General features: G+C 43.5%; 1 pseudogene; it reads left to right on the top strand.

The window, feature by feature from the left end:
* Positions 1 to 5,044: 5,044 nt before the first annotated feature.
* LOC119292475 lies at positions 5,045 to 10,936 on the top strand (annotated as a pseudogene).
* Positions 10,937 to 23,354: the final 12,418 nt, after the last annotated feature.

Genomic DNA, 23,354 nt, shown 5'->3' with positions numbered 1-23,354 from the left:
TAGAATGCGCCGTGGATTGTCGTATCATTTTCATAGAATTTGAGTTTAAAAAACATAGAATTTGTTCGGGAATACGTAAGAGTTTGTGCATCTTTCATTGATAGAAGGAAAAGAGTACAGATAGTACAAGGTGCCCAAGCAATGCTCCAAGTCAGGAACGAGAGAGGGGATGAGAGAAAGGGTGTCACAACTCACAAGGGGTGGGGTGGGGGGAGGGAGAACGGCCTCACGGGGACTATTCGGGTAATATGTTGGCCAAGTCAATGTTTCTGGCCGCGGCCCAAAGGCGAGCCTCGCCGATGATGAGGTTGAGGAGACGCTGGAGAGAGGGAGCCTCGTCGTCGAACACGATGTTGTTCCGATGTTTCCAAAGAAGCCAGGCGCCAAGAAGCAGCAAGGAGGAGAGGCCTAGCCAGCGGCAGCGCAACAAAGGCAAGGGAGCCAACAACACCGTTAGGCATACAATGCTACATAGGCACTAAACGGTCATCTGACAAAGGACTGCTCCTCACTGGAACCTACCAACAATGCTGGCAGAGAATCTCAAAAAAAAATGCTGGCAGAGCACCCATGGCCGCAAAAGTCTAGCAAGGTCAGCTTTACACCATTGCTCACCCTCCTAACGGACGACCTCAACGATGGCTCGGGAGGAAGGTCTCGCCCCATTGAAGACGGTGTTGTTTCGATGGGGCCAAGTGTTGGTGCTAGAACCTGCGGATCTCGAGTAGGGGATCCCGAGCTGGTGATCTTGGCACGATGGTAACAGGAAGTAAAGGGGACACAATATTTACCCAGCTTCGGGCCCTCTCGAAGAGGTAAAACCCACGCCATGCTTTTGATTGTATTGATGTGGGAGATAGTACGGAGTAAAGGTATACACCATGAGATGTTGGGTAAGCTAACGAATATGAGATGATCTATTGATTAGTCTAGCCTTGATTTATATAATGTACGGGAGGCATAGGATTACAGGAGTCCTTGTCTTGTGCATCAAGTCTTGTGGAATCTCCCTTGTATGTGTCATGGGCCTCTCCAAGTGGCCCGTTAATGAACCGCCACGGGGTCCTTGGCCCGGCCCTCCTGGCCAGGAGATGACATGATGAGTACCTAGGACACCATCACCAAGGGCACTAGAACATGAGACCAAAGATGTTTCACTTTCTTGTCGCAATGACACCAGATTAGTCCACCAGCTGAAGATCTCTAACGGCGTTCATGGCATTCATGTTGCAAGGTTCCAGCACCTCAAGCAAAGTCGAGCGAGTCACCACACAATTAAGTAGTAGGTGTTGCAAGGTCTCAGGCTCCTGACCGCAAAGAGGGCATCATGGAGGTGCGACAGCCCATGCTTTTGCAACTGGTCGGCGGTCCAGCACCAGTTGTTAGCAACCAACCATGCAAGGAATTTGGCGGTGCGTGGAGAACGAGAGAGCTAAATTTCCTCCTTGGCCGGAGTTGAGACCAAACACAGGTGGAAATCTGCATAGGTCGATCATGAGGAATAGACTGTGCTCGGCTCCCAGTTCCATCGAAAGGAATCCTCCCCATCATGAAGCCGAATGTTGCCGACAATATCCCACAATTGCAGGAGTTCACCAATCTTCACTGGTGATAGGTTCGGGCCAACATCAATGACCCTAGCACCATGCACTCCTTCACACACTGAGCACGACTACAAGAACCAATGATGCACCTTGACTGCGAGGTGTGGAAAGCAATCCAAATATCTGCCCGAGCGGGTCCACTAGTCAGTCCAGAAGAGGGAGGTAGCATCATTGCAGATGCTTGTGTGGCAGACAAACATGGCACGTGTCTCCCAAGGGATCTGTCATGGTTTTGTCACGGCAGATGTCCTAAAGAAAGGATAGTTTGGAGGCCATCACAACTAGGTGGTTGCTTAAATAGGGTTGATCGGGAACAAAGGACACAAGTTTACCCAGGTTCGGCCCCTCACGGTGGAGGTAAAAACCTACTCCTGCTTGATTGATATTGATGGAGATCTCATTTACAAGGATGCGGTTTCGCTAACCTAGCTCTCGAGAGATTGCAACTTAAGTATTTTCATCCTGGGGGCTCCCCTTTATATAACAGGTTGAGTCCCCAGGTTTACAGCAGAGTTCGAGTCGTAGTGAAAACCCGTATCCTACTCTACCTCCTATATGTCTTGCCTTCCAAGTCAGGTGCTTCTAGGGGCCTTCTTCATAAGCCGGTCCACCTGTTTCTGCACGAGTCGGCCACTGGCCGGGTCATCTCACGGGCATTTAGTCCTTTCCTTGGTTATGGCTCTTTGACCCGTAGGACTGTATGACCCACAGTGCCTTCAGGCCTGAGCCGGATCATGGTCATGAGGAATAACCCCAACATTAGCCCCCGGTTTAACTTGGATTTATCCATGTTAAACTCATCCTGAAAATAAGATAAAGGAAACAAAAAAGGTGAAGGATTAAGCTTCAGGAATAAGATAAAGGAAACAAAAAAGGGTGAAGGATTAAGCTTTGGGTCTATTTCTTGAGCCGACGTCTTATTATCTCTCCATCGCTTCTTGTTCCGTTCTTGAGAGGTGTCCGGTTGGGTCATTTGATTTGCCGGGTCGTGGAGCACGCTCCACAGTTAGCATTTATGTGTCATCTCATAACGTGACATCACCCCACTGTCTTTCCAAAATCCATGCATGACATCACAATGGATCTTTGGGTGGATTTTGTATTGTCTTGTCAGGCATGAGAATCGAGGAGTCCTTTTAACAACAATTTATTATGCCCCCCCCCCCCGGAATTTCGCACTTGTCATTTCGGGTCCTCCCCCCTCTTATAAATAGAACATAGCCCTCGAGCTCACTTTTACCATCTCTACCTCCAAGCTCTTCTTCTTCCTCGTGCTCCTTGTGACCGAAACTCCGCTGCGCCTCCTCGGGTTCATCGTACGTGCAGACAGCGACTTCTACATTGCCACAGCCGTCGCCGGAGCTCTTCGGGAATGTCGCAGCTACGCTTACGAACCGAAGCTCTCGAGTTCTTCTCCACATATCTGTAAGCAGACCATCATATCTCTGTACTCCTCTTTGTCATAGTTCTTCACGGGTTCATTGTTACTCATCACAGTAGTAAGATTTAGGTCTTAAATGGATTGGCATACGTAGGGCTTATACTCTGCAATGCAGTCATTTACCTCATAGATACATTCTGCCATCTCAATGAACTCCACTACCCCCCTCACAGTAGACCATGTCACCAACCTAGGTTTTTCATTTTTGCTCTTTTTGTAACCATTTTTCAGATCTGCACTGAGGATAAAACTGTACAATAGTTGTTTGTATCTATCTTGACCCGGAAACTTCTTTACAACTTTTGCCAGGTCATAAACTTTAGTAATATTTTTGCCGGCTTAAGCCATCGCCGGCTCATAATCTTCATTGTAATCCGTAGATGTTAGTTCCCAGCAAAGCTTGCTTATTTTGATAACCGCGACCCGATCTCTTTTCCGGCTTATAACTCAATTCATAACTGCCTCAACCCGGAACGCGTCCATGATTTTTGCATTATTAATACCTTGTAGTTGAAACTTCACTGCATCTAAACTGATGGCTCCAAAAGCTACCAAGGCGGTCTACTGGGCCAAGTCAACCATGTCTACACTTAGGTTGCCAACTCTAGTAGACTCCAGGTTGTTGCCAGCCCAAGGCGAAATAGAATGGCGCGCACCCAAAGAAGAAACTCACCCTCAGCCAGGCCAAAACAAGATTGTCATTTTTGCCGACCACTTGGACAGAGGCTTCCATCCGCCCGGCTCAAAATTCTTCTGAGATGTGCCCCATCATTTTGGCATCAGGCCTCAAGACCTTGACCCAAACTCGATCTTAAATTTGTGTCAGTTCCAAGTGTTCTGTGAGGTATACCTCCAGATTGAGCCAACCGTCAGCTTCTTCCAAGAATTTTTCTATCTTAATCATCAGACAGAGCACAAGAACGTACCAAGTATAGAACTTGGAGGGATTACTATCCAGAGCCAGAAAAACTCAGCTTTTCCTGGAGTAAAGCCGGCAAGCCATCCTAAAGTATGGCACAAGACCTGGTTTTATTGCAAAGACACCTCTCCAGCAGATCAACGTTAGTTGCCGAGTTACAGATTGGACCAACTTGACTCCTCAACCATGTTTCCGGGCTTCGCCTCCCAAGTAGAAAGGGAGAAGATGCATCCCTTGTATTCGAAGATTAATGCTCTAACGGCTCATGGCCTCACTAGAGTCCATCTGGTCTGGTGCTAGATGCGCTGGCGGATCCAACCCCTCAGCCTGAGGGGCCGGCTCATGCATACATACACAGGCGAGCCGGAGGATGCGCTACACTTTAGTCGGGTTGATCTATCACCTGCCAACCTGTTGAAAACTACCAAGAAATTACTTCGCAAAACTCGGGAGGCGGTTGAGATTGTAGGGCTCACCCCTTTCCAGGCAACTCGGCACCTCCGGTGAGTCGCCTTTTCCTTTCTTTCGTTCCATTTTTTTGCTTATTGATTTATTTAACATTCCAGCTTGTCATTTGCCCAAGAGGAATCTCAATGGTGGAAAAACAGAACCCCGAGTTCCCACTCCTCCCTAGGATGCCAACGCAATAGAGCCGGATGATGACAAGGAAGAAATTGAGGTAACAGAGCTTGATTCCCTCGACCATCTGTTTAAGGAACATGCTGACGCCACCACATTGCAGGAGAATACCGAGACCAACCAAGCCGGCGAGATGGAGATAAACCCTTCTTATTCCGACTTAGAACCAGTTGTCCCAAAGAAAATGCGATGAGCAATCTAAAAGGTACCGTTTTCACATCTAGACACTCACTTAGATCCATAATTTCTTTTAAAGGAAACTCAGTATGCTGGCACCTAAAGGCGGAAGACCTGGATCAGTTTGGGAGAATTGACCGACGGCTTACCAACGAGCCGTCTTCACGAAGGGCACGAACTGAGGTGCCTCACAGCCCAACTCCTTCACTCCCTCAGGCCGGCTTAATAAAACAACCCCTTCATCCATCTGTCCCAGACTATCACATGACTTCACCATCATCTGATGAATCCAACGCCACTCAGGTGCCGGCTTTTACCATCAATCATGGGTAAGTATTTTACAAGCATATGCTTTTCCTTTTTACTTGCATCATCTTAATTTCCTTTGTTACTAAATCACGTAAGTTATTCTAGAGCTAAGGCCTTTACCAGGAAGAAAGTTGGTGAAACGAGTGCTGCTGCTCCAGAATCTGTAAACCCCCCTCAATATGATTCAAGGGTCGGCCTGAAGACCCAGAATGAGCCATCTGGCGAGGCTGGAAAAGCAAATGATACGGAGCTGACTGGCGAGGATGAGCCGGCTCAGCAAGATAAACCTGTCAGCCCTACCTGCGTCTCCACTCTTATAGTGGAGGAGAAAGAAGATCCATCTAGTGACATGCCCCTAGAGATGACTTATGTTGATGTGATGGTTACTGGAGAAAGACATAGTGCTCAAGAAACATCAAGTATTTTGACAAAAAATTATAGCCAAAAATGAGTCACCAATGAAGGAGAAAGGAAAGAGTAAGCTTGAACTTCCATCTTTGGTGCTTAGGCCAGGTAGTTATGCTTGGATGTAGCCCCCAAGGGCCGGGTCATTATGTAAATAACAAACTGGGACTTCTGTAAATTTGTACCAGGAGCGTGAGCAAATGGTAGCTCTTAAGGATAGGCTCATCATCATGTGGTGGGTCAGGTCTTTTTAATATAGGTAGTATTTAAAAATGACAATGCATTAGCCCCCAAGTGCCATGTTGAATGCTTGCAGCTACATGAGACTTTGATATAATATAGGTCCAAAATCTGACTGGTGTAGCCCCCAAGTGGCAGGTCGTTAGCCAGCGGCGGCTTGGGACTTCCAATAATGTTTCTGAGTTTGTAATTCTGATATGGAGGCAGCGGCGGAGGCACCACCCAGCGTCCCTGGGCACTTGCCCATGCTCGCTTGTCCTGGACAATAGCGATCGATCCAAAATCTAAAGGGCAAAACACGTTCCGTGGGTTAGTTTACCTGGGCAAAATAAATGGGCCTTTGATTCTCACAGCGGCCCAACACAGCAGTCTGCACTCTGCAGCCCAGACCTATACAGAAGACACGCGAGGGGAATACGTTAGATCGACCGCTTGATGAACTCCCCGTCTCTTTGTTTTCTCACAGGCGGCGAACGCATGAACTTGGACTGGCGGCTTGCGCTACAACCCTGGACGGCTAGACACATGGCTAGTGGTGAGCGGACACGAGGCACCTAGGCAATGTACTCGTCCGGTCGTCCCTCAACCCCCTCCTTCTCATTCGGCTTCGCCTTCGTTCGGTAATAATCTAACTACCTAAAAATCCTCCATCAGAATTAGGGTTAGCCGACTAGGGATCCCTTATCTCTGAATAATTTGTGGCTAGGGAATGAATTGTTCATTTGTTCTTGTAGAATTAATTGGAAGGAGAGCTTGTTGTGCTTCACATTACTGAACATCTTGACGTAGAACTGTAGAAGGGGAGATAATAGATTACAGATTACGTTCTGTTTATTTTTAGGTCAGGACCTCCGAACGTTTTGATCCTCATATGGTTTTCCTCATCATATCATGTATAAGTATTTATTTTCAAGTCAATTAATCTGTAGAACTAACTGTCTAGCAACTACTTTCAAGTAGTTCTGTACTATGAACTTGTCACTTGTGGTAGCTCATTTTCTTATTTACTTGTTTAACAACTAACCTCAAACTTTATCATTAAATTTCAGAAATGATGAGGTTCTTGATTGATAAAGCAAGCATTGAAAATGTGAATGGTGTGCAATCGGAAATAGAAGTGGAGGCACAACCAACTCCTAACATTGCCAATGAATTTAATCCAAATGATACTGAGTGTGATCCAGGAAAGAGGAAACAAATTTGTGAGTATCCTCCTAATATTCAAGATCAAGTGAGAAGAGCATATGTATTGAAGGGTCCAATGCAACCAGATTTGAATAAAGTTCCTCGTACTTACTTTGGAAGTTCACGTTCATCAAGAGCATTTTCTATATCTTGGTACAAAATCATTCATGGATTGAATACAATGAGTGGAAGAAGGCAACTTATTATTTTTATTGCTTTCTCTTTAAGCAACCAAGAAGGGTTGAGCACTTTGGTTAGGATGTATTCACCAAAGAAGGATTCACTGATTGGAAGCATGCATCCAAAGCCTTCAAAGATCATATTGGTGGTCCTGGTAGTAAGCACAATTGTTGCATCAAGCATTATGATGATTATAATAATTAGAGACAAAATGTGGGAAGCAATCTTGGTAGAGCAAGCAAGGAATCAGAAGAAATGTATAAGATCCGCTTGACTTGTTCTGTAAGTTGTTCAAGATATCTCATCGCACAAGGATTGGCTTTCTGTGGACATGACGAGTCCTCTACTTCTCTGAGCAAGGGAAATTTAAGAGAGATGATAGATTTGGAAAAGACTAAAATGAACAAGTGAGAGATGCTTTTGACTATGGTGGAAGAAATTGCATAATGACATCTGGTGACATTCAAAAGGAGCTTGCAATGTGTTGCGCACATGAAGTTACCAAGAGGATCATGGCTGAGCTTGGTGATAAACAATTCTCTATGCTTATTGATGAATCGCGCGATATATTTGTGAAAGAGCAAATGGCAGTGATGTTGAGGTTAGTAATTTCTCTTTCTTTCATTATTTTTTTGCCATTTATTCTCTATGTTGTCAACTAACCTTGTTTTTTATATAGGTTTTTGAATGACAAAGGAAAGGTCGTGGAACGATCTATTGCTTTGTATCATGTCAAAGATACTACATCTGAGGCACTGAAGAATGCTCTTTATGCAATTATTGATCATTATAAGTTATCTATTTCAAGGATACAAGGGCAGGGATATGATGGTGCTTCAAATATGAGAGGCAAGCTTAATCTATACTACTTATAAAAGAGCAAACATAATCTTCTTTAAGTGCACCCCACAAAACGTACACGGATACATTACCACCGCATGATTAGTCCCACTAAACTCAATCTAACAGCTAGCCTTAACCTATCTGTTCTCTGTGTGCACTTAGCAATTTACATTGACTGACCGTACTCCACCATGGAGGAAAATATGAAGTTCACGCCTGGTCAATTAGGAAACTATAATCACGGACACATCCTATTAAGAAACTAATCACACACGCATCTAATTATTAGGAAACTAATCACGAACGCATCCTATTATTAGGAAACTAATCACGGGTGCATCCTATTATTAGGAAAATAATCACGAGCGCATCCTATTAGGAAATTAATCACGAACACATCTAATTATTAGGAAACTAATCACGGACGCATCCTATTAGATAACTAATCACGAACACATCTAATTATTAGGAAACTAATCGCGAGCGCATCCTGTCGTCTCCTATCAGGGAATCGCGATCGCGAGTCACCTGTCGTCACCAGCCCACCACCCACGCGAGCCACAATGGGAGACATGCGAAGAGGAGCTGCGGCTTCCTCCGAACACGCACACATGCCGTCGCCGCCTTCGTCTTCTGCCTGGAGGGCAGGTCACTCTTTTACTGACTGCAACGACTTTGCATCATACAGAGAGACCAACCATGTTTCTCCGAATATCTTGAATCATGATCCTTATGACTTCATCTCTACTACTTATAAGAAGTACATTTTTTCATTTGACTATTTTCCTGACATGGGAGGTAAGGTATGTTTTATCCACTAGAGTTGCTAAAATTGGAAGCATATCTGCAGTTTTTTCTTTCTAAACCGGCATTTGTTGGCCCTTTTTTGCCACGGTTATTCTTACAAGTGGTAGCCTACGTATCATTATTACTACAAACTCATAGGATATTTGTTATATTGTCAATATTTTAGAATGTTGAGCCCTTAAAGAAATGTGTACTACTCAAGTAACTATTCCAAGTTGTCATATTAATGCTTTTGTCCAGTGATTAACAATATAATTGCGCAATTTATCAATGAAATTTTTATTTGGTTTACATGTTCTATTTACATAATAAAGTAAGTCACTTTTCTTGCTTCCAGACATTACAACACTTGTGGTGTAATAGTAGAATCGGATGGTCCAACTAGCATTTTTTTGTCTTGTTTCACAACTGATTCTATGCAGTCAAAACATCTCTACACTTCTCTATGTGACAATGGCTTCCTCTTTTCAACAAACCATAGAGGTCTCTTCCCGCTATTGTGTGGTTGACACTCAATTGTAATAATAATTCTTGACTGGAGTTTGTTGGCACTGAAACGGTTCCTTAGCTTGTCCTAAGTGACATTTTCATGTGTGATTATACTTGCATAAATGTGTGCATATGGAGAATCATGATGAATCTCTAAATAATTTTGAGTTTTATACATTGGGAAAAGTGGGTGGTCTTTTAATACAGGAGACATGTTGATTAAGGAGAAACGATATTTCAAATTATTTGTATGAGTTGGGAATAAGAGATTGTGAACTTTATAGGGAAATTTCAAATTTATGAATAAATTGTCTTGTATTAAGTATAGTATAATGTGTTAATCCAAATAGACGCGTGTTGCATGTGCACACTTATTAGTCCAAATAGACGTGCGTTGCACGTGCATATTTACTAGTGGTTTGCAGAGAAAGATCATAGATGAAAACCCCTTTGCTTTCTATGTTCATTGATATGCTCACCGTTTGCAGTTCATGGTTGTTTCTGTTGCTAGTAGTTGCTCATCTATTCATGATTTCTTTGAGTACATCTCCTTAATTGTGACTACAACAAGTTCATCTTGCAAGAGAACGGATGAATTGACAGAGGCACAACACCAAGATATTCTGCACAAACTTGAGAGTGGCAAGATATCTATAGGAAGGGGCTGGCACCAATCATCTACTCTTGTTAGGTCGGGTGATACTAAATGGGGTTCCCATCATACTACTTTGCTCCGTTTGAATCAAATGTGGTCCTCCGTGTTACAAGTGATTAGTACGATTGATGAACATGGACGTGGGCCATCTCAAGCAACAAGTTTGATAGAAAAAATGGAGAGATTTAAATTTGCTTTCAATCTAAAGCTTATGTTGAAGTTGTTTGGCATCACAAATGAGCTCTCAAAAGTCTTGCAAAGAAAAGATCTTAATATTGTGCTTGCCATGGAATTAGTGGATGATGTCAAAGCTCGGCTACCAACTTTAAGAGAGAGTGGTTGGGATGATTTATTTTGTGATATTCAAGAATTTTGTGCTGCTAATAGTATTCCAGTGCCAAACATGGATGAAGTAATACCAGTTCATGGTCATTCAAGGAAAGTAGGGAGGACTGTCACTAATCTTCACCATTACCATGCAGAGATTTTTTATGTTGCTATTGGTAAAATATGCGTGGAGATGGATCACCGCTTTAGTGAAGGAGCTAATGGTGTGCTTGATTGCTTCTCATGTCTTGACCCCAATAATTCTTTCTCCAAGTTTAATGTTGATAAGCTTGCGCGTCTTGCTGAAATTCATCATGATGATTTTTCTAATGATGACCATGGAACAATAAGACAACAACTCCTCACTTATATAAGTCAAGTGAAAAGGCATGCTTATTTTTCTACTTGTGATGATGTTCAAAGTTTGGCCATGGAGATGGTTGAAACTGAGAAGCATTTGGTATTTCCATTGGTATACAAACTTATTGAGTTGGGTTGATATTGTCGGTGTCAACGGCATCTGTTGAGGGATATTTTTCAGCAATTAAGATTATCAAGACTAAACTGTGTAGTAAGATCAATAATTAATAGTTCAATGACTTGATGATATGTTACACCGAGTGGGAGTTATTCAAGTCAGTTGATGATAAGGATATTATTTGAACATTTATGCAATGAGCTCTCGGAAAGGGCATTTGCCTCGTGATTTTCTTTAGTGCCTTGTCGGTATGTTTCATCTGACCATCTCTATCTTGCATGCTTTTGATTTCACATCTCACAACTAAATGTATTTAATTACAAATACATTTTTATTGTAGTGCCTTCTAGGACCTTTGCAAACATGGCGAGTTTTCCTCTATGCAAGGCTGATTACCTGTCCTCCTTTTGGCAAAAATGAACAAGTGAGAGATGCTTTTGACTGTGCTGGAAGAAACTGCACAATCACATCTAGTGACATATGGTATGGATAGCTTTACATTTATTGGCAACATGGCAAGTTTGACTCTATGTAAGGCTGTTTATGTATTTTTTGTTGTCATGTCTCAACTTTATTTGGTCTACGAAGTGGACATTAGTATATTATCTCACTTTAAAATAAAATTTTGTGTGACTATTATGGTTCTGTTTTCATTTGATTATTAATGCGGACTTGTTATTCTGAAGCTTGGTGGTATAGTATATGTTCTGTATTTGAATACCCGACTTTTTATTTCTAGATTATATGCTTAGGCTTAACTTGCCCAGGCTCCACAAAATTTCTGGCTCCGCCACTGTATGCACGCAATGTTGAACCATGTCGAGTCATCAGCAGTCAGCTTGAAGAAAAGAGCTGAAAAAGGAAAAGAAGCTGAGAGAAAAGGCAAAAAGCCTATCCTCAAACTTCCACAAATCCCTGCTCAATGTGACAGATAAGCTCGAGAAGGCCAAGGCTGATTTTGCGAAGGAGAAAGCCACCTTAGTGAAACGTACCGAAGAGGCCGATTCAAGGCACGAGCCAGTCACCCAAGAGTTGGTGACTTTGAAAGGCCATATTAAAGATATGTGCATAGCCATCTTCGGTAAGCATGAATTCTTGGAATTCACCAACTAATGTCGCCTTAAGATATTAGCCGGGTTACTGATGTTTCTTTTACGTGTATCGATAGGCAAAAGCAATCACAATTTAGTTGAACTTCCTCTGGTAAAATTGAAGGCACTCTATAAATTCCTGGAACAATTGTATGTAGGTGGTGCCTACTGCATTATGGCAGTGAAGAACATGAAGGCACCACCTCATTATATCATGGGCATGATGAAGGAGCTTTCCACTATTCCAAAGTGGATCTAGGAGTTGAAGAATTCAGACTGTCGGCAGGGAGCCATGTATTCACTTGCTCATGCTAAAGTGTATCTGCTAGAGATGGAGGCGGCTCTTCTAGAAGAGGGGTTCCCAGAATTCAATGTGGATAACACCCCCTTTATGGAGAAGGGTTATCTGCATTGTGTGAATGAGACCCGGGTGATAGCGACCAAGATTGCTCAAGAACTGGACTTGGCGAAATTCCAAGCCGGTTACTCAGAAGTCGGCAAACGCATTAACCCGTCCGAGCCCAAGCCAGTGGAACTTGTACCTCCTCATCGTAAGCAAAACTTTGCTCCTGATGTCAACCCTTCATTAGTCACGAGACAAGACTCAATTTTCCAAGTTTTTTCATCAATCCAGTGGGTGGCAGATGACCTCCAAACCGAAGCAACAACCAGTGAGGGTCAAGAAGAGCCGGCGCAAGCTGACCCAGCCACGACTGGAGCGGAAGGCAATGTCAACCTAGAGAGCTCCATGGCCGGCTTACAATGATATCCTTTGTCGACTTGTGTTTCATAAAACTTTGATGAAAAGTGGCCCCGTTGTGGCATGCAATAGTTGATAGAAAAAAAATCAGACTTGACAATGCCTTCGTGCATTGAATATGCTTTAACCTTTGAGACAATAATGGGGTGATGAGAAATCTATGCTGACTACTTCTTGTTCCCCAACCCGGCAATTTGGTATGTGATTTGTTGTGATTTTAAATCTTTAGCTGTATTGGTAGAATAACCCAGCAAAATATATGAGAAGTCCATAAGTGTTGTATTGTGCTACATGACACAAGTTGGACTTTCAAGCTCAAGGAAAACTTGTACCCAAGGACCACCTTTTTAAACCAGTGTTATTTATAACCCGGTGCTTATAAAAATAAATACCTACAAAAAAATCACAGATAGAATAACATGACAGAAGAAAATGATTTAAAATAATAAGGCTATGTTCGAGGCACAACATAAAGACCGGCTTTCAAAGCTCAAGTCTGATTTGCTTCTGTGAAGCAGGCCTTGTAGCCTCTTTTGATTTATCCTCGCTCTCTGAAAGTCGGCTCTCTCATGACTTAAGCGGTGTTTTAACTTTGATAAGTTCAGGGTCAGCAGTGTGATTGACTTGGTCCTTCCCAAGGGGGTGAGAGCTTATGCATACCTGTCTGTTCTTGGATCAGACGGAGCACTAAGTCACCCTCTTGGACTGCGTTCATAGGTCTTGCTGATTTATCGTTAATCGTGCTGCTGCAAGACCGCGTTCTTCCTCTAAAGCATCTAGGGAGTCTTGAGGAGCTTTCTCATTATCTGATTTGACATATGTTGCAACTCTGGGGGAGTCATGATGGATATCACTTGGCAAGATGGCTTCTGCACCATAAATCAGGAAGAACGACGTATAGGTTGTTGACGTATTGGGAGTAGTCTGTATGCTCCAAAGGACTGTGGGGAGCTCCTCAACCTAGCATCCAGGAGTGCGCTCAAGAGGAACCACGAGTCTTAGCTTAATCTCGCTCAATAACTCTTGATTAGTGTGTTCTGCTTGACCATTGGACTGTGGATGCACCACTGAAGCAAGATCAAGCCGGATGTGCTCTTTCTGACAATACAGTTTCATAACTCCTTTGGAGAAGTTAGTGCCATTGTCTGTGATGATGTTGTGTGGATAGAAAACGGGGAAAATCAGCTTCTTGAGGAATTTAACCGTGGTTCACAATTACTTACTAGTTCCGCCTCGACCCACTTGGTTATCAACTGCAACCAAAAGGTGAGTCTTTTTATCCTTTGATTATTTGGAAGGACCAACCACGTCAAGCCCCCAGGCTGCAAAAGGCCAAGTGATTGGTATCATCCAAAGTTCTTGAGCCAGCATGTTGAAGGAAATATGCCCTAGAGGCAATAATAAAGTTATTATTTATTTCCTTATTTCATGATAAATGTTTATTATTCATGCTAGAATTGTATTAACCGGAAACATAATACATGTGTGAATACATAGACAAACATAGTGTCACTAGTATGCCTCTACTTGACTAGCTTGTTGATCAAAGATGGTTATGTTTCCTAACCATAGACGTGTGTTGTCATTTGATTAATGGGATCACATCATTAGGAGAATGATGTGATTGACATGACCCATTCCGTTAGCCTAGCACTTGATCATTTAGTATGTTGCTATTGCTTTCTTCATGACTTATACATGTTCCTTTAACTATGAGATTATGCAACTCCCGTTTACCGGAGGAACACTTTGGGTGCTACCAAACGTCACAACGTAACTGGGTGATTATAAAGGAGTACTACAGGTGTCTCCAAAGGTACATGTTGGGTTGGCGTATTTCGAGATTAGGTTTTGTCACTCTGATTGTCGGAGAGGTATCTCTGGGCCCTCTCGGTAATGCACATCACTATAAGCCTTGCAAGCAATGTGGCCAATGAGTTGGTTACGGAATGATGCATTACGAAACGAGTAAAGAGACTTGCCGGTAACGAGATTGAACTAGGTATTGAGATACCGACGATCGAATCTCGGGCAAGTAACATACCGATGACAAAGGGAACAACGTATGTTGTTATGCGGTTTGACCGATAAAGATCTTCATAGAATATGTGGGTGCCAATATGGGCATCCAGGTCCCGCTATTGGTTATTGACCGAGAATAGTTCTAGGTCATGTCTACATAGTTCTCGAACCCGTAGGGTCCGCACGCTTAAGGTTTCGATGACAGTTATATTATGAGTTTATGTGTTTTGATGTACCGAAGGAGTTGGAGTCCCGGATGAGATCGGGGACATGACGAGGGGTCTCGAAATGGCCGAGACGTAAAGATCGATATATTGCACGACTATATTTGGAGTTCGGAAAGGTTCCGAGTGATTCGGGTATTTTTCGGAGTACCGGAGAGTTACGGGAATTCGCCGGGGAGTATATGGGCCTATTGGGCTTTAGGGGAAAGAGAGAGGAGAGGTTGGGCGCCCCCCCAAGGCCTAGTCTGAATTGGACTAGGGGGAGGGGCTGCGCCCCCTCCTTCCTTCTCTTCTCTTCCCCCTTTGCTTGACTCCTACTCCTACTACTTGGAAGGGGGGAATCCTACTCCCGGTGGGAGTAGGACTGCTCCTTGGTGCGCCTCCTCCTAGGCCGGCCACCCCCTCCCTTGCTCCTTTATATACGGGGGCAGGGGGGCACCCTAGGACACACAAGTTGATCTACGGATCGTTCCTTAGCCGTGTGCGGTGCCCCCCTCCACCATATTCCACCTCGGTCATATCATCGCGGAGTTTAGGCGAAGCCCTGCGCCGGTGGAGCATCATCATCGTCACCACGCCGTCGTGCTGACAGAATTCATCCCCGACACTTTGCTGGATCGGAGTCCGGGGATCGTCATCGAGCTGAACGTGTGCTGAACTCGGAGGTGCCGTACGTTCGGTACTTGGATCGGTCGGATCGTGAAGATGTACGACTACATCAACCACATTGTCATAACGCTTCCGCTTATGGTCTACGAGGGTACGTGGACAACACTCTCCCCTCTCGTTGCTATGCCATCACCATGATCTTGCGCGTGCGTAGGATTTTTTTTGAAATTACTATGTTCCCCAACAGTGGCATCCGAGCCTAGCTTTTATGCGTTGATGTTATATGCACGAGTACAACACAAGTGAGTTGTGGGCGATACAAGTCATACTGCTTACCAGCATGTCATACTTTGGTTCAGCGGTATTGTTGGATGAAGCGGCCCGGACCGACATTACGCGTACGCTTACGCGAGACTGGTTTTACCGCCGTGCTTTGCACACAGGTGACTAGCGGGTGTCAGTTTCTCCAACTTTAGTTGAACCGAGTGTGGTTACGCCCGGTCCTTGCGAAGGTTAAAACATCACTAACTTGACGAACTATCGTTGTGGTTTTGATGCGTAGATAAGAACGGTTCTTGCTAAGCCCGTAGCAGCCACGTAAAAATTTGCAACAACAAAGTAGAGGACGTCTAACTTGTTTTTGCAAGGCATGTTGTGATGTGATATGGTCAAGATGTGATGCTATATTTTATTGTATGAGATGATCATGTTTTGTAATTGAAGTTATCGGCAACTGGCAGGAGCCATATGGTTGTCGCTTTATTGTATGAAATGCAAACGCCCTGTAATTGCTTTACTTTATCACTAAGCGGTAGCGATAGTCGTAGAAGCAATAGATGGCGTAAACGTCAACGATGCTACGATGGAGATCAAGGTGTCGTGCTGGTGACGATGGTGATCACGATGGTGCTTCGGAGATGGAGATCACAAGCACAAGATGATAATGACCATATCATATCACTTATATTGATTGCATGTGATGTTTATCCTTAATGCATCTTATCGTGCTTTGATTGACGGTAGCATTTTAAGATGATCTCTCACTAATTATCAAGAAGTGTTCTCCCTGAGTATGCACCATTGCGAAAGTTCTTCGTGCTGAGACACCACGTGATGATCGGGTGTGATAGGCTCTATGTTCAAATACAACGGGTGCAAAACAGTTGCACACGCGGAATACTCAGGTTAAACTTGACGAGCCTAGCATATACAGATATGGCCTCAGAACACGGAGACCGAAAGGTCGAGTGTGAATCATATAGTAGATATGATCAACATAGTGATGTTCACCATTGAAAACTACTCCATCTCACGTGATGATCGGACATGGTTTAGTTGATTTGGATCACGTGATCACTTAGATGACTAGAGAGATGTCTGTCTAAGTGGGAGTTCTTAAGTAATATGATTAATTGAACTTAAATTTATCATGAACTTAGTCCTAGTAGTATTTTGCAAATTATGTTGTAGATCAATAGCTCGCGTTGTTGCTTTCATATGTTTATTTTGATATGTTCCTAGAGAAAATTGTGTTGAAAGATGTTAGTAGCAATGATGCGGATTGGATCCGTGATCTGAGGTTTATCCTCATTGCTGCATAGAAGAATTATGTCCTTGATGCACCGCTAGGTGACAAACCTATTGCAGGAGCAGATGCAGACGTTATGAACGTTTGGCTAGCTCAATATGATGACTACTTGATAGTTTAGTGCACCATGCTTAACGGTTTAGAATCGGGACTTCAAAGACGTTTTGAACGTCATGGACCATATGAGATGTTCCAGGAGTTGAAGTTAATATTTCCAGCAAATACCCGAGTTGAGAGATATGAAGTCTCCAACAAGTTCTATAGCTAAAAGATGGAGGAGAATCGCTCAACTAGTGAGCATGTGCTCAGATTGTCTGGGTACTTCAATCGCTTGAATCAAGTGGGAGTTAATCTTCCAGATAAGATAGTGATTGACAGAATTCTCTAGTCACCATCACTAAGTTACTAGAACTTCGTGATGAACTATAGTATGCAAGGGATGACGAAAATGATTCCCGAGCTCTTCGTAATGTTGAAATCGACGAAGGTAGAAATCAAAGAAAGAGCATCAAGTGTTGATGATTGACAAGACCACTAGTTTCAAGAAAAGGGCAAAGGAAAAGAAAGGGAAACTTCAAGTAGAATGGCAAACAAGTTGTCACTCCCGTAAAGAAGACCAAAGCTGGACCAAAGCCTGAAATTGAGTGTTAACATTGCAAAGGAAATGGTCACTGGAAGCGGAAATTCCCTGAATATTTGGTGGATAAGAAGGATGGCAAAGTGAACAAGGGTATATTTGATATACAGGTTATTGATGTGTGCCTTACTAGTGTTTATAGTAGCCCCTGAGTATTTGATACTTGTTCGGTTGCTAAGATTAGTAACTCGAAACATGAGTTACAGAATAAACAGAGACTAGTTGAGGGTGAAGTGACGATGTGTGTTGGAAGTGGTTCCAAGATTGATATGATCATCATCGCACACTCCCTATACTTTCAGGATTAGTGTTAAACCTAAATAAATGTTATTTGGCGTTTGTGTTGAGCATGAATATGATTTGATCATGTTTATTGCAATACGGTTATTCATTTAAAGTCGGAGAATAAATTGTTGTTCTGTTTACATGAATAAAACCTTCAATGGTCATACACCCAATGAAAATAGTTTGTTGGATCTCGATCGTAGTGATACACATATTCATAATGTTGAAGCCAAAAGATGCAAAGTTAATAATGATAGTGCAACTTATTTGTGGCACTGCCGTTTGGGTCATATCGGTGTAAAGCGCATGAAGAAACTCCATAAAGATGGATTTTCGGAATCACTTGGTTATGAATCATTTGATGCTTGCGACCCGTGCCTATTGGGCAAGATGACTAAAACTCCGTTCTCTGGAACAATGGAACGAGCTACTGACTTATTGGAAATAATACATACCGATGTATGCGATCCAATGAGTGTTGATGCGCGTGGCAAGTATCGTTATTTTCTGACCTTCACAGATGATTTGAGCAGATATGGGTATATCTACTTGATGAAACATAAGTCTGAAATAGTTGAAAGGTTTAAAGAATTTCAGAGTGAAGTGGAAAAATCATCATAACAAGAAAATAAAGTTTCTGCGATCTGATCGCGGAGACGAATATTTGAGTTACGAGTTTGGTCTTCAATTAAAACAATGTGGAATAGTTTCACAGCTCACGCCACCTGGAACACCACAACGTTATGGTGTGTCCGAACGTCGTAACCGCACTTTATTGGATATGGTGCGATCTGTGATGTCTCTTACTGATTTACCACTATTGTTTTGGGGTTATGCATTAGAGGCAGCTGCATTCACGTTAAAAGGGCATCATCTAAATCCGTTGAGACGACACCGTATGAACTATGGTTTAGCAGTAAACCTAAGCTGTCGTTTCTTAAAGTTTGGTGTTGCGATGCTTATATGAAAAAGGTTTTCAACCTGATAAGCTCAAACCCAAATCGGAGAAGTGCGTCTTCATAGAGTACCCAAAGGAAACTGTTGGGTACTCCTTCTATCACAGATCCTAAGGCAAAACATTCGTTGCTAAGAATGGATCCTTTCTAGAGAAGGAGTTTCTCTCGAAAGAAGTGAGTGGGAGGAAAGTAGAACTTGATGAGGTAACTGTACCTGCTCCCGAATTGGAAAGTAGTTCATCACAGAAATCAGTTCCAGTGATTCCTACACCAATTAGTGAGGAAGCTAATGATGATGATCATGAAACTTCAGATCAAGTTACTACAGAACCTCGTAGGTCTTCCAGAGTATGGTCCGCACCAGAGTGGTACGGTAATCCTGTTCTGAAAGTCATGTTACTAGACCATGATAATGAAGGAAATATGCCCTAGAGGCAATAATAAAGTTATTATTTATTTCCTCATATCATGATAAATGTTTATTATTCATGCTAGAATTGTATTAACCGGAAACATGATACATGTGTGAATACATAGACAAACATAAAGTCACTAGTATGCCTCTACTTGACTACCTCATTAATCAAAGATGGTTATGTTTCCTAACCATAGACATGTGTTGTCATTTGATTAATGGGATCACATCATTAGGATAATGATGTGATTGACATGACCCATTCCGTTAGCCTAGCACTTGATCGTTTAGTATATTGCTATTGCTTTCTTCATGACTTATACAAAGTTCCTGCAACTATGAGATTGTGCAACTCCCATTTACCGGAAGAACACTTTGTGTGCTACCAAACGTCACAACGTAACTGGGTGATTATAAAGGTGCTCTACAGGTGTTTCCGAAGGTACATGTTGGGTTGGTATAATTCGAGATTAGGTTTTGTCACTCCGATTGTCGGAGAGGTATCTTTGGGCCCTCTCGGTAATACTCATCACCTAAGCCTTGCAAGCATTGTAACTAATGAGTTAGTTATAAGATGATGTGTTACAGAACGAGTAAAGAGACTTGCCGGTAACGAGATTGAACTAGGTATTGGATACCGACGATCAAATCTCGGGCAAGTAACATACCGATGACAAAGGGAACAACGTATGTTGTTATGCGGTTTGACCGATAAAGATCTTCGTAGAATATGTAGGAACCAATATGGGCATCCAGGTCCCGCTATTGGCTATTGACCGAGAATGGTTCTAGGTCATGTCTACATAGTTCTCGAACCCGTAGGGTCCGCACACTTAACGTTACAATGACAGTTTATTATGAGTTTATAAGTTTTGATGTACCGAAGTTTGTTCGGAGTCCCGGATGTGATCACGGACATGACGAGGAGTCTCGAAATGGTCGAGACATAAAGATTGATATATTGGACGACTATATTCGGACACCGGAAGTGTTCCGGACGTTTTCGGCGAAACCCGGAGTGCCGGAGGGTTACCGGAACCCCCCCGGGAGAGATAATGGGCCACATGGGCCTTGGTGGAAAGAGAGAGGGGCGGCCAGGGTGGGCCGCGCGCCCCCTCTCCCTCTGGTCCGAATTGGACTAGGAGGGGGGGCGCCCCCCTCTTTCCTTCCCCTCTCTCCCCCTTCCTTTCCCCTCCTAGTAGGAGTAGGAAAGGGGGAATACTACTCCTACTAGGAGGAGGACTCCTCCTCCTTGGCGCGCCCACTAGGGCCGGCCGGCCTCCCCCTCCCTCCTTTATATACGGGGGCAGGGGGGCACCCCAGCAAAACACAAGTTGATCTACGGATCGTTCCTTAGCCGTGTGCGGTGCCCCCTCCACCATATTCCACCTCGGTCATATTGTCGCGGAGTTTAGGCGAAGCCCTGCGCCGGTAGAACATCATCATCGTCACCACACCGTCGTGCTGACAGAACTCATCCCCGAAGCTTTGCTGGATCGGAGCCCGGGGATCGTCATCGAGCTGAACGTGTGCTGAACTCGGAGGTGCCATACGTTCGGTGCTTGGATCGGTCGGATCCTGAAAGACGTACGACTACATCAACCGCGTTGTCATAACGCTTCCGCTTACGGTCTACGAGGGTACGTGGACGAACACTCTCCCCTCTCGTTGCTATGCCATCACCATGATCTTGCGTGTGCGTAGGAATTTTTTTGAAATTACTACGTTTCCCAACAGTGGCATCCGAGCCTAGGTTTTATGCGTTGATGTTATATGCACGAGTAGAACACAAGTGAGTTGTGGGCGATACAAGTCATACTGCTTACCAGCATGTCATACTTTGGTTCGGCGGTATTGTGAGATGAAGCGGCCCGGACCAACATTACGCGTACGCTTACGCGAGACTGGTTTCACCGTTGCGAGCAGTCGTGCTTAAAGGTGGCTAGCCGGTGTCTGTCTCTCTCACTTTAGCTGAATCAAGTGTGGCTACGCCCGGTCCTTGCGAAGGTTAAAACAACACTAACTTGACGAACTATCGTTGTGGTTTTGATGCGTAGGTAAGAACGGTTCTTGCTAAGCCCGTAGCAGCCACGTAAAATTTGCAACAACAAAGTAGAGGACGTCTAACTTGTTTTTGCAGGGCATGTTGTGATGTGATATGGTCAAGACGTGATGCTATATTTTATTGTATGAGATGATCATGTTTTGTAACCGAAGTTATCGGCAACTGGCAGGAGCCATATGGTTGTCGCTTTATTGTATGAAATGCAAACGCCCTGTAATTGTTTTACTTTATCACTAAGCGGTAGCGATAGTCGTAGAAGCAATAGATGGCGTAACAACAACGATGCTACGATGGAGATCAAGGTGTCGCGTCGGTGACGATGGTGATCACGACGGTGCTTCGAAGATGGAGATCACAAGCACAAGATGATGATGGCCATATCATATCACTTATATTGATTGCATGTGATGTTTATCCTTTATGCATCTTATCTTGCTTTGATTGACGGTAGCATTTTAAGATGATCTCTCACTTAATAATCAAGAAGTGTTCTCCCTGAGTATGCACCATTGCCAAAGTTCGTCGTGCCCAGACACCACATGATGATCGGGTGTGATAAGCTCTACGTCCATCTACAACGGGTGCAAGACAGTTTTGCACACGCGGAATACTCAGGTTAAACTTGACGAGCCTAGCATATGCAGATATGGCCTCGGAACACGGAGACTGAAAGGTCGAGCGTGAATCATATAGTAGATATGATCAACATAGTGATGTTCACCATTGAAAACTACTCCATCTCACGTGATGATCGGTTATGGTTTAGTTGATTTGGATCACGTGATCACTTAGATGACTAGAGAGATGTCTGTCTAAGTGGGAGTTCTTAAGTAATATGATTAATTGAACTTAAATTTATCATGAACTTAGTACCTGATAGTATTTTGCTTGTCTATGTTTGTTTGTAGATAGATGGCTCGTGATGTTGTTCCGTTGAATTTTAATGCGTTCCTTGAGAAAGCAAAGTTGAAAGATGATGGTAGCAATTACACGGACTGGGTCCGTAACCTGAGGATTATCCTCATTGCTACACAGAAAAGTTACGTCCTAGAAGCACCGCTGGGTGCCAGGCCTGCTGCTGATGCAACTGACAATGTTAAGAACGTCTGGCAGAGCAAAGCTGATGACTATTCTATAGTTCAGTGTGCCATGCTTTACGGCTTAGAACCGGGTCTTCAACGACGTTTTGAACGTCATGGAGCATATGAGATGTTCCAGGAGTTGAAGTTAATATTTCAAGCAAATGCCCGGATTGAGAGATATGAAGTCTCCAATAAGTTCTACAGCTGCAAGATGGAGGAGAATAGTTCTGTCAGTGAACATATACTCAAAATGTCTGGGTATAATAATCACTTGATTCAACTGGGAGTTAATCTTCCGGATGATAGCGTCATTGACAAAATTCTCCAATCACTGCCACCAAGCTACAAGAGCTTTGTGATGAACTATAATATGCAAGGGATGAACAAGACTATTCCCGAGCTCTTCGCAATGCTAAAAGCTGCAGAGGTAGAAATCAAGAAGGAGCATCAAGTGTTGATGGTCAACAAGACCACTAGTTTCAAGAAAAAGGGCAAAGGGAAGAAGAAGGGGAACTTCAAGAAGAACAGCAAGCAAGTCGCTGCTCAAGAGAAGAAACCCAAGTCTGGACCTAAGCCTGAAACTGAGTGCTTCTACTGCAAGCAGACTGGTCACTGGAAGCGGAACTGCCACAAGTATTTGGCGGATAAGAAGGATGGCAAAGTGAACAAAGGTATATGTGATATACATGTTATTGATGTGTACCTAACTAGAGCTCGTAGTAGCACCTGGGTATTTGATACTGGTTCTGTTGCTAATATTTGCAACTCGAAACAGGGACTACGGAATAAGCGAGCACTGGCCAAGGACGAGGTGACGATGCGCGTGGGAAACGGTTCCAAAGTCGATGTGATCGCGGTCGGCACGCTACCTCTACATCTACCTTCGGGATTAGTTTTAGACCTGAATAATTGTTATTTGGTT

The sequence above is a fragment of the Triticum dicoccoides genome, chromosome 4B, assembly GCF_002162155.2.
Source record: "Triticum dicoccoides isolate Atlit2015 ecotype Zavitan chromosome 4B, WEW_v2.0, whole genome shotgun sequence".
NCBI classification, from domain to species: Eukaryota; Viridiplantae; Streptophyta; class Magnoliopsida; order Poales; family Poaceae; genus Triticum; species Triticum dicoccoides.
This window is presented reverse-complemented; position numbering and strand designations above follow the sequence as displayed.